Consider the following 11,180-nt stretch of genomic DNA (forward strand, 5'->3'; position numbering starts at 1 on the left):
AGTCAGATTTTCTTTTTTTTTTTTTTTTAAACCAGAATGACAAGGTTAATCTGTTCATTAAACTCCACGCTGATTGTAGTTCTGGTCTTCGGCATTTATCCTTGACTAGGAAATTGAACTCATATTGCTGTCATTCATCCTCTCTGTGGCAGAATTTACACACACTGATTCACTAAACCTTCAGTGACGCAGCAGTGAAATTGCTCAAGGGGGCATTCATGTCCACAGACTTGCATATATTTAACCCTTCGTGTTGTGTCTAATACAGTCACTCTCAGCTGATTTCTGTTTTTTGGCCAAGTATAATTTCAGTTTGTTCGTTTTGATGGAATGCACTTAACAAAACACTGCGAGAATTCATTTATTAACCGCGCTTTTATTAAGAAAAATATGAAAAAAATATGAATGATTGATTAATTAATACATAGTTAAACAATGCAAAGAATATCAACACAGACATCACACCATCAACCATGTTGACACTGTGGAATAAACAGTGAGTGAAAAACGACATCAATTATACTTGATTATTTTTAAACTATGCACATTCCAGATACTATTTAAATATTTCGCTACTTGTTTTGGATGGCACATACGGAAGAAAGGAAATCCTCTTCCACCGAAACTGAGGTTTGGGAAACTTCCTTTTTTGTCCTGTCAAATTGGCGAATGTGAATTTGGGGAATAAAATGTACTACTGTCGCGTCTGGCTTCAGTGAGCGGCAATTTTCTGTTCATTTTAAAAACATTTCAAGACATGCCTTGCAGACTGAGACACAATTAACACAATTTATGCTAATTTAATGCTGTGGCCTCATTTACATACTGCAAGTCCCCAATCTCAGTAGACATACCACTGTGAACCAGAGTCACATGCAGAATTAATGGAAATTATTAATACATTTTATATATGCATATTGCTTTAAAACACTGATAAACACGTCCTTCAGTATCCCCCCCCCCCAAAGATTTTTTTCATATTTCCTGTCTTGCTTCCCCATCAAATTTTAACACATTGAAATATTTTTACCCTTCACCAAGCACAATAAATTCAGCACGTTGAATAAATTGCAAAACCTCAAAACGCTGTAATTGTAATGTCCACATTCGGATGCTGGCAAACGACAACACATTTTATCTTGTGCATAAAAAAGGAATCTTGATCGTGAGCTAGATTTAAAAAAAAAAAAAAAAACGTACCTGTAAAGTACCTCTTAAGTACCGTACTTGTTATCATAGAACGCTGGGCGGTGGCCAGAAGGGAACTTAGATGCGGAATTCTGTGCACCGGTGACCCACTGCAAACAGATTAAATTAATTATGTCACGCGTGGAGCACGGTTTCTACACATGCATAATATTGTCAATATTACATTACATCACATTACATTACAGGCAATTTGGCAGACACTTATCCAGAGCGACGCACAACAAAGTGTATAAACATAACCAGGAACAAGTGTGTCGAAACCCCTAGAGAGAAGTACCGTTCCAAGTGCAGGGAACAACCGCATAGTTCAACTTGGACCCTGTAGGTTAAACTGATCAACAATATTGACAAAATGTCATCCCTGTTACCCCTCAGAAATGTGCATGTGTTTCATTTAATGTCATTTTTCTCAATTGCGCAATTTGTGTATTATTATGTATACAATGTATGTATGTGCTGTATGCATTGTAGGTACCTGTCTTAAATGTATGTATAACGAGCAATGTGCAATTGTGCTGTCCTATTGTGTGTTATTATGTGTACTGTCTTCGTACAGCAAGCACCACATGTGTCTGAAACAAATTTCCTTCGGGACAATAAAGTCTATCTCATCTTAATTGTTTGGGAAGAGCATTAATCCTGAGATTAGCATGTGGATGAAATGGACTGGGAGCAACAGTCATTCCTGAGGATGCATGCGGTAGAGTATCTTTGGCCTCCAGGGATTTCCATCTTTTTTCTGCTGCTTCTACTACTGGCAGCAGCACAGAGAATAAAATAATGAGCAAGTATGACCACATGATGACGGAAATTAAAGTTTTTACAATATGCTGTGATGAAAAAGTCTCATATATATAGTACACAGTGTAGGTTTCAGGCATCTCTAAGAAGCAAAATGTATCTGAAATGTAGCAAAATGTGGCAGGTAGCAGTTTTTAAACTGAAATATATATCCGTTTTGCTACCTTAGGAAACAGAAAAATATTAATACATAATTAAATATTAATACATAACACAGTTGTGCAGTCATTTAAATAATTCTCAAAAGGTCTCAAAAAATTATTACTATTCTCAATTTTCTTTTTTCTGGTTTCAGTTAGTGACACTGGAGAAAGTAATAAATTAATTATGGAAATAATTTGAACCAGGGCCTGCTTTGCTTGGCCTGGGAGCCAGAGTCAGTGCAGAAATATGGAGGGAATTTCCTGCCTCAGATCAGTGACAGGCAGCACTAGTTTTATTTTGAATTCCTCGCCACCAACGAAGCACAGGCACCAACACCACACACAAAATCACCGGGTTGGGTTTTTCTCTACAGTCCCATTTAATTTAGGAATCTGGATTTAGATCCCTACAGAGGTGATGGCCCCAGTAAGCACAGACATGACACCCTACCATTCTCCACCAGCACATCCTCCTGAGATTGTGTGGTCCTCCTTGAGTTCAGACCCCAGGAACTGAGACCCCCCCTTTTTTCCTCAGTACAGAGTACAGAGTTTTCAGAGGCATGCTCAGCTCGTTCACAGTTTTAAGCGTGATTATTGTGTTAATCGTCATCAAACTTATCGAACTGCGACTGTCGCTCAAAAATACCATAGCCGCAAAAAAAAAAAAAAAGAAAAAAAGAGAGAAGAGGACGACTGTGAGCATTACGCCAGCAGAATTGATTTTCGGGTTTTCATTTCCATAAGAGGAAAAGGGGGGATAAATTATTCAGGAGAGCGGCGGGGGGGTCGACCTTTCGGAGAACCCGAGGAGGACCGTCTGGGGGCAGAGTGCAGACGCGGCGGGCCGTCCATTCAACACAACCGGAAACCCGGGACGGCTTCTGAAATTCACAAAGGTCACGGGTCCAGAAAGCTGCCTGTCACATGACCCTGTGGGGGGGTGGGGGGGTTGGCCATTGTCATAAAACCTTTGTTTGAATGGATGGAAACTATGTGTATTTATGAAATATGGAAAATGAAATCACACCATGATGTGAAATCCGGACATCAGGTCAAACGCGCTCTCCTTATTAAAAAAAAAAAAAAAAAGAAAAAAAGAATTTGTGAAAATTTAAATGAAAATACGTTATCCTTCAAACAAATACCAAGAGAAATGAAAATAGATATCACAGGCCATCGTTCAAAAACTTCATAACATTCAAGTTCGAGAATGATGAAGGACCCACCAGGTTTTGCACTGAATGCCAAGTGGCCGATGTAGGAAGGTATCTTCATTTTAAAAATGAACGATCAGTATTGTAGGAATGTGCACTGATTACGATAAGAATTTTGCCATTCAGTCACTCGCAGATGCTTTCAGCCAGAATGACTTACAGAAACAGTGCGTTTAACATGACGCAGTGCGTCAAACGCGGCACAGTGCGTTGAACACGGTGCAGTGCTGCCTCAAGTCTCATATTTGTCCAGGAGGACCTGCCATTTTCTCGGTAGAAAGTAATAACAGCCAGCAGCAGAGGCGCAACAGGCCACGGTGGGTGTTTGCTGCTGTGGTTATTAAGGAAAGGAGGTTGGGAGGTCTGTGTGTGTGTGTGTTTGTTGCAGTCTATAACCGAAGCAGAACACACTGCTGTTGGGTCCTTGAGCAAGGTTGCGTTTGCCCTTGGGGCTGGAGGTGTGGAATCTAACGGGAACGAAGGCACAGGAACTCCAGTTCTGGACTTAACCTCCATTTTGGGGGTCAATTTTACCCCATTGACTGTTTGACATCGCTGACTTTTCCGAATATGGTGGGATTACATAGTAAACATGCAAAAAAACATAAAGCTGCGCTTTGTACCAACTTTATATATACAAAGGAGTTGTGTGGGGTCATTTTGACTCCAGGTTCTGTAGCTATATTGAAATGTAAGAAAATATACAAGCACAAGCACTTTTATTTTTTAAATCTTTTTTTTTTGTGTGGGTGATTCTGGTGGCTCTTTCCCAAACAAGGTTTCAAACGTTACCTTACCTCAGACTCTAAAATGACAGGCTTCTCAGAAGGCCAGAACGTCTGGCAAGCTGACGTGGTGAAGTCTGCGAGCGCATCACGCAGAAGCGTGAAAACAACAATTCGAACGAAAGCATCTCAGCCTGACCTTCAGCGACCTTCTGTGACCTTCTGTTCATTCCTGAAATGAGTGGCAGAATAGCATTAAGCGTTCCCTTATTGTTTTTATTGTTATTATTATTATTATTATTCATAATAATAACACATTTAAAAAAATATTTTACCCAAAAACAAAGTGTCTTCCAAAGTCATCCACATCACCTGGGTTCCTTCTGCCTCCCCCCCCCCCCCCATTTCTTCTGGTTACTTTGTTTGCCTTTCATGGTCAAACCATCTGCTAGAGCAACTGTGCAGAGGAAGGGGCTGTCAGAAATCTCTGTGCTTCCATCATAGTTCTGGTGTGATCCTGCCAGCCTGGTGGGGGGGTGGGGGCGGATGGGGGGGTGGAGAGGTTATCGAGAAGCTCACACAGTGCCGCAGCCGTGAAAGAGGGTGCCCGTACTGAAGAAGATCGCACGCTAAGGGGGGGGGGGGGGGTTCTTGCTTCCCAAAAACTATTGAGTCTAAATTACATTGGGAAAGACTACCCCCAGAATGCAACGCATGGAAGGAAGGTTTCCCAAAATGTGAAGCCAGTCACTCAAGTTGCCTGAGGTGTCAAAGCAGCCCCTGAGCTTCAACAGGCGCATGAGTGGTTTCTACACAGCTCTTACGCAGCCCTTCTGTAGCACTTATGTAGCCCTTACACAGCTTTTACACAGCCCTTACGCAGCCCTTACGTAGCCCTAACGTAGCCCTTACGTAGCCCTTACGTAGCCCTTAAGTAGCCCTTACACAGCCCTTATGTAGCCCTTACGTAGCCCTTACGTAGCCCTTAAGTAGCCCTTACACAGCCCTTATGTAGCCCTTACGTAGCCCTTAAGTAGCCCTTACACAGCCCTTACGTAGCCCTTACGTAGCCCTTACACAGCCCTTATGTAGCCCTTACGTAGCCCTTAAGTAGCCCTTACACAGCCCTTATGTAGCCCTTACGTAGCCCTTAAGTAGCCCTTACACAGCCCTTACGTAGCCCTTACGTAGCCCTTAAGTAGCCCTTACACAGCCCTTATGTAGCCCTTACACAGCCCTTATGTAGCCCTTACGTAGCCCTTACGTAGCCCTTAAGTAGCCCTTACACAGCCCTTACGTAGCCCTTACACAGCCCTAACGTAGCCCTTACGTAGCCCTTACGTAGCCCTTAAGTAGCCCTTACACAGCCCTTATGTAGCCCTTACACAGCCCTAACGTAGCCCTTATGTAGCCCTTACGTAGCCCTTACGTAGCCCTTATGTAGCCCTAACGTAGCCCTAACGTAGCCCTTATGTAGCCCTTACGTAGCCCTTACGTAGCCCTTATGTAGCCCTAACGTAGCCCTAACGTAGCCCTTACGTAGCCCTAACGTAGCCCTTACGTAGCCCTTATGTAGCCCTTACGCAGCTCTGTGCTCAGTCTCAGGGCAGTCTTTAACAGGCGCACGAGCGGTTTCCACGCAGCTCGGAATTGTGGTTTTAAGGCAAATGTAACAGACGGGCAAATCACTCAAAATGTGAAACGAAACGAATGCGTCCTTGCGTCTGGCGTTTGATCTGGCGAGCATCGGTGCGCACGCCGTCTGCAGCAGCTGCGGTAGCCGTTTCCCGAGACCACGTCAGGTAGTCAGCCAGGTAGAGATGTGAGAGATCTGAGCTCCATCGTGCCTGTCATTCCTGCCGGTGAAATCCCCCCTGGAACCACACCATTTCACTGAGGGGGAAAAAAAAGCAGCTCGGTTTCCAAAAGAACATCCAAAGACTTCCCGGCAAAATGAATAAAGAGTTGAGTTACCGATCTTCTTTGATTCTTGAGTAAGGACCGATTTAAAATGTGAGTATCCAGTTCTGCTGTCTCACAATCGCATGCACGCAAGCGCACACACGCAACACGCGACAACACGCACACGCCAGCACCGACACACAACCACGCTCAAGCACGCGCACACACACACGCGCACACGCTCAAGCACACGCACACAAGCACACACACACACTCAAGCACACGCACATAAGCACACACACACAACACACTCAAGCACACGCACATAAGCACACACACACAAACACACACTCAAGCACACACACTCAAGCACACACACTCAAGCATGCACGCACACACATAAAGAAAGAAAGCAACGCCTTTCATTAGATGATTAGAGACTGAGTTTTTTTTCAGGTTAAGTAAACTACTCATTTCAATGTCCTTAAAAAAATGCTAATGGAAGGCTATGACTCACCAATCTCTCTAAACCACCCCCGCCCCCCTGACTGACACACACACACACAGACACACACAAAACGAATTTCTGATTCTCCATCATGCAAATTCAGTCATTGTGCACCGGCAGGTGTGAGTGACTCCCCGTGAATGACTTCTTATGGGATTCAAATGAGCGTCTGGAGGCTCTGCCCCCAAACGCGAGCCCCCCGCCCCTCTCTCAGAGCTCAGGTGAGTCGATCGAGCCGACGGGAGATGAAAGGGGAGCCCGGAGGGGACACACCTCGGGCTCACATCAGAGAAAACATCCGCACTTCAGACGTTTCATCATTGCTGTTGAATCTTCCTGCCCAACCACTGCACAAAATGAACTACAAGCTCCTGGGGAAAAAAGCAAAGAATATCGGAAACAGGGTGTTAAAAAAAAAAAACATCAATCTGGATTCATCAGGCGCTACCTGGCTACGGCCCCATGATGTGCAACCAAACACTTTCCAGGGGTTTAATTTGCTAATGGCACCTCTCACCAGGCGACGCCTCGTCCTGCAGTCCATTGAATCCCTTGTATTTTCCGCTGTTATAAATATCTATTGTGTTTTTATTGAGTGTAATTATTGTGGCTGGCTGCGAGGATGCAGTTTCATGACTTTGTCTGCAGGGATATTTTACGCGCTTTTATGCTCGAGCAGTCGAATCGTTCTCTCGGCTCGGCTCTGACCTGTGACCTGTGAGCACAGAGAGCCTGCTGGCTACTTCCTGCCGAACACAGAAGCTGTGCTACTGTCCTGCCGCTGAACACAGACAGCCTGCTGGCTACTTCCTGCCGCAGCACAAGGTCTCTGTCGCCGCTGAACACAGACAGCCTGCTGGCTACTTCCTGCTGCAGCACAAGGTCTCTGTCGCCGCTGAACACAGACAGCCTGCTGGCTACTTCCTGCTGCAGCACAAGGTCTCTGTCGCCACTGAACACAGACAGCCTGCTGGCTACTTCCTGCCGCAGCGCAAGGTCTCTGTCGCCGCTGAACACAGACAGCCTGCTGGCTACTTCCTGCCGCAGCACAAGGCCTTGGCCTCCACTGAACACAGAGAGCCTGCTGGCTACTTCCTGCCACTGAACACAGAGAGCCTGCTGGCTACTTCCTGCCACTGAACACAGAGAGCCTGCTGGCTACTTCCTGCCGCAGCACAAGGCCTGAGCCTCCACTGAACACAGAGAGCCTGCTGGCTACTTCCTGCCGCAGCACAAGGCCTCAGCCTCCACTGAGCACAGAGAGCCTGCTGGCTACTTCCTGCCGCAGCGCAAGGCCTCGGTCTCCACTGGGCACAGAGAGCCTGCTGGCTACTTCCTGCCACTGAACACAGAGAGCCTGCTGGCTACTTCCTGCCACTGAACACAGAGAGCCTGCTGGCTACTTCCTGCCGCAGCACAAGGCCTTGGCCTTCGCTGGGCAGCGCGCTTCTCCCCCTCTCTAACGGCCGTAAATCTCCACAAAATGGCCTCCAAGAAGCGGGCAAAGCGGCTGAAAGCCCTGGAAGGCTCTGCCTATTCAGGGCCTTACAAGGCCATCAGCACAGCGCTCGTATATTACATCTGCTGCGCTGCGTGTGTGTATGTGTGTGTGTGTGTGTGTGTGTGTGTGTGTGTGTGTGTGAGTGTGTGTGTGAGTGTGTGTGTGTGTGTGAGTGTGAATATGAGTGTGTGTGTATGTGTGTGTGTGTGAGTGTGTGTGTGTGTGCGTGCGCGCGTGGGTAAGTGTGTGTGTGTGTGTGTGTGTGTGTGTGTGTGTGTGAGTGTGTGTGTGTGTGTGTGTGCGTGTGTGTGTGTGTGTGTGCGTGGGTAAGTGTGTGCGTGGGTGAGTGTGTGTGTGTGTGTGTGTGTGTGCGCGCGTGGGTAAGTGTGTGCGTGGGTGAGTGTGTGTGTGTGTGCGTGGGTAAGTGTGTGTGTGCATGTGTGATTTCTGCAGCAGTGAGAGGTCCTGAGCCTACAGCAGGACGGTAAATGAATGGTTCTGCTATAACAGTTTTTTTCTGGGGCTAAACCTTGATCACGTAAAATATACACGTCAGCAATCTTTTCTATTCTTCTTCTTCTTTCTCCTCTTTGCAAAAAAGGGTAATTAAATAGACTATAGAAATCTATATTGGTGTAGCCTGGAGCAAAACCTTTATTAGATCAGCCAAGGCAGGCTGAGCAGAGTGCAGGTCTGTTATTAATGCAGACAGGGCTTCTGCCCTCTCTCACACCCTGTATGTGCTCGGCCAAAAAAAAAAAATCATAAATGAATACTTAGAAATGAGCATATTCCTCCTGACTGGAGTTTTCCCAAAGGCTATTCCAGGGCCACTCAAAGCTGGCCCTGGAGGCCAGCAGTGCTGCGCTGGTTCTCATTCTTGCCCTCTAATCAGGGACTGATTTATACCTGAGACGCTAGGTGAGCTACTTAGACTCAACAACTAAGCATCTAGCCGTGCTCATCTGTAAATCTATTCCGAGCTACTACAATTGCTTTTACACGCTACAGATTTGTGTGTGTGACCAGCACTGCTGGAATGGGGTTTGTTTTGTATTAAACATAGCTACAGTAAACTCGGGTTTTAACTCGTGAGCGCCCTCTGTTGGGAATTGAGCGGGACAGCGGCTTGCGCTAAATGGTAATCTGGGATTGCGCCAGCTCATCCCATTAGCCACAATGGCATGCGATCCGATCCCTGGGGAAATCAGGTAAGAGGGCTTACGACCGGAAATGCGCCATTTTGTGTCGCTCCCCGTTTCTTTAATGTAAATCATATATTCTGCAGTTGTGCTGCTGTTTTTCCATAATGGGCGCTAGGCTAAACCTGCGGATTGTGCACAAGCGTGAACATTCTCAGGCACGTTCGGGGGAGATTACAGTACACACACACACACAGTCCCGGTCGTTTTCTCCCTTTCATTCAGGTCTCCAGTCCCCGCCTCTACAGCAGCTCCTAATTGGCCCGTTCGCGCTGTCACTCAGCTTTCAGGGACCAAAAAGGCGGTCGAACGGCGAAGACGTGGATCAGGCTGACACCCGGGCTGGTCTCCAGAGACCGAGGAAAAGGGCGGGAAAACGCTGCTGCTGCTGCGGCTGCTGCTCTCCACCGGCCCACAGAGCGAGCTCATTAAGATGGCCGAAGCAGTTTCACTCCCTCCCTCCTTCGCCGATCACCCCCACGCCCACGTTGCGTTCACCGTCGGCTCAATTCCGTCAAGGATCGGGGGGGTGGGTGGGGTGCAGAGACCGCGCCGCCCCCTGCAGGACCCGGAGTGAGTGATCAGGTCTCGAGAGCGCGCCGCAGGGTTGCTCCTTCGCCTCGTTCATTACCCACGTCACCCGGCGTCACCCCCAACGTACCCTGTCTCCAGCTAATGAGGTGCCCGTCATCTGGCCCCCCCTGCACACGCCCCCCCCCCCCTCCGTCCATGCCCGGTTACTCCCGCTTCTCACCGCACGAGCCTGTCAGTCACGGCTCCAATTACCGCACGACAACCAAAAAACGAAATAAATCTGCTTTGCGGGAGTAAATCTAAACAGTTTTTTTTACCGGTCTCTGGTTCTGAAGAGGTAAGCAATGAAGCGATCATCCGGACCAGTATTTCCCCGAAAAATTCCAAGCTCGCAATCCGACGAATAAGCCAATGTTTTTTTAAACAACCGCACGTACAATGTTACTTTCGCAAGGTTTAATTTGTTTGGCTAGAAAAGTGGTAGAATATAGGGTCAAAAATGTGTCTTGTGATGCACCTTAACCACACTCAGGGACTCAACCTACAATTTAGGAGTGCTTGTTTAGATAAATGCATTACAGGCATTTAGCAGATGCTCTTATCCAGAACGACTTACACAACTTCTTTTTTTTTTTTTTTTACATAGCATTCACATTGTAACAGATTACACAGCTGGATGTATACTGAAGCAATGCAGGTTAAGTACCTTGCACAAGACCAACTCCTTACCCATTACACTACACTGCCGCCCCCAAAAAATAAGACCAGTGTTTTCCCCCAATGTTTTTTTTTTTTTTTTTTTTAGCAGAGTCACCAGGTGCCCTGACAAGATGGCGGTGGCGATGGTGCCAGTGGTGCCGGTACGCAGCAGCGGACCCCACCCTGTGCAGCGCGGTTTCGTCCGCCCCCCCCCCCCCAAAACGCGGTTTCGTCCCCTCCCCCCCTCCCCCCCCCCCCCCAGCGCGGTTTCGTCCTAGGCCTGCACTCAAAGCTGACACAAAACTGAACGGTCATGTAACACCCCCGCAGTGCCCATGCAAAGAGCTGAGAAACGTGGTGCTAGCTAGTTAGCCACTCCAGAGCATCCAAGCAGCTGCAATCCTATGCTATTTGCACTGGAAAGTAGCTACCTAGTTAAGTGTACTGCCAAATTGCAGGAAGTATATACATGTATATATACAAAATGATAATAAATAATACAAATGTAAGCACTGAACTATGTACAAACTGTCCTATATAGTGTTCTTCCACCACAAGCGATGATTCTGTGTGAGGATTAAGTATAAACTTAATTACCTCCCAATCTTGCAGTTGTTACCTTATCTTTGTGGGCTCCATTTAAAACAGAACTGTCTTCGCCTTGTCAGATGGAATCCTTTTTTTTGTTTTCGCAAGGGACTGACCTTTCATTGATTTGCAGTCAACCTCAAGGTATTAA

General features: G+C 46.8%; 1 long non-coding RNA gene across 1 annotated transcript in view; it reads right to left on the bottom strand.

The window, feature by feature from the left end:
- Nucleotides 1-789: 789 nt before the first annotated feature.
- LOC135243615 (uncharacterized) overlaps nucleotides 790-11,180 on the bottom strand; it is a 111,423-nt gene continuing 101,032 nt past the window's right edge. Inside the window, exon 3 of the long non-coding RNA XR_010326701.1 lies at nucleotides 790-1,298. This is a non-coding gene — a long non-coding RNA (uncharacterized LOC135243615). The remainder of the gene's footprint in view (nucleotides 1,299-11,180) is intronic.

Source organism: Anguilla rostrata, chromosome 17 (genome assembly GCF_018555375.3).
Source record: "Anguilla rostrata isolate EN2019 chromosome 17, ASM1855537v3, whole genome shotgun sequence".
NCBI classification, from domain to species: domain Eukaryota; kingdom Metazoa; phylum Chordata; class Actinopteri; order Anguilliformes; family Anguillidae; genus Anguilla; species Anguilla rostrata.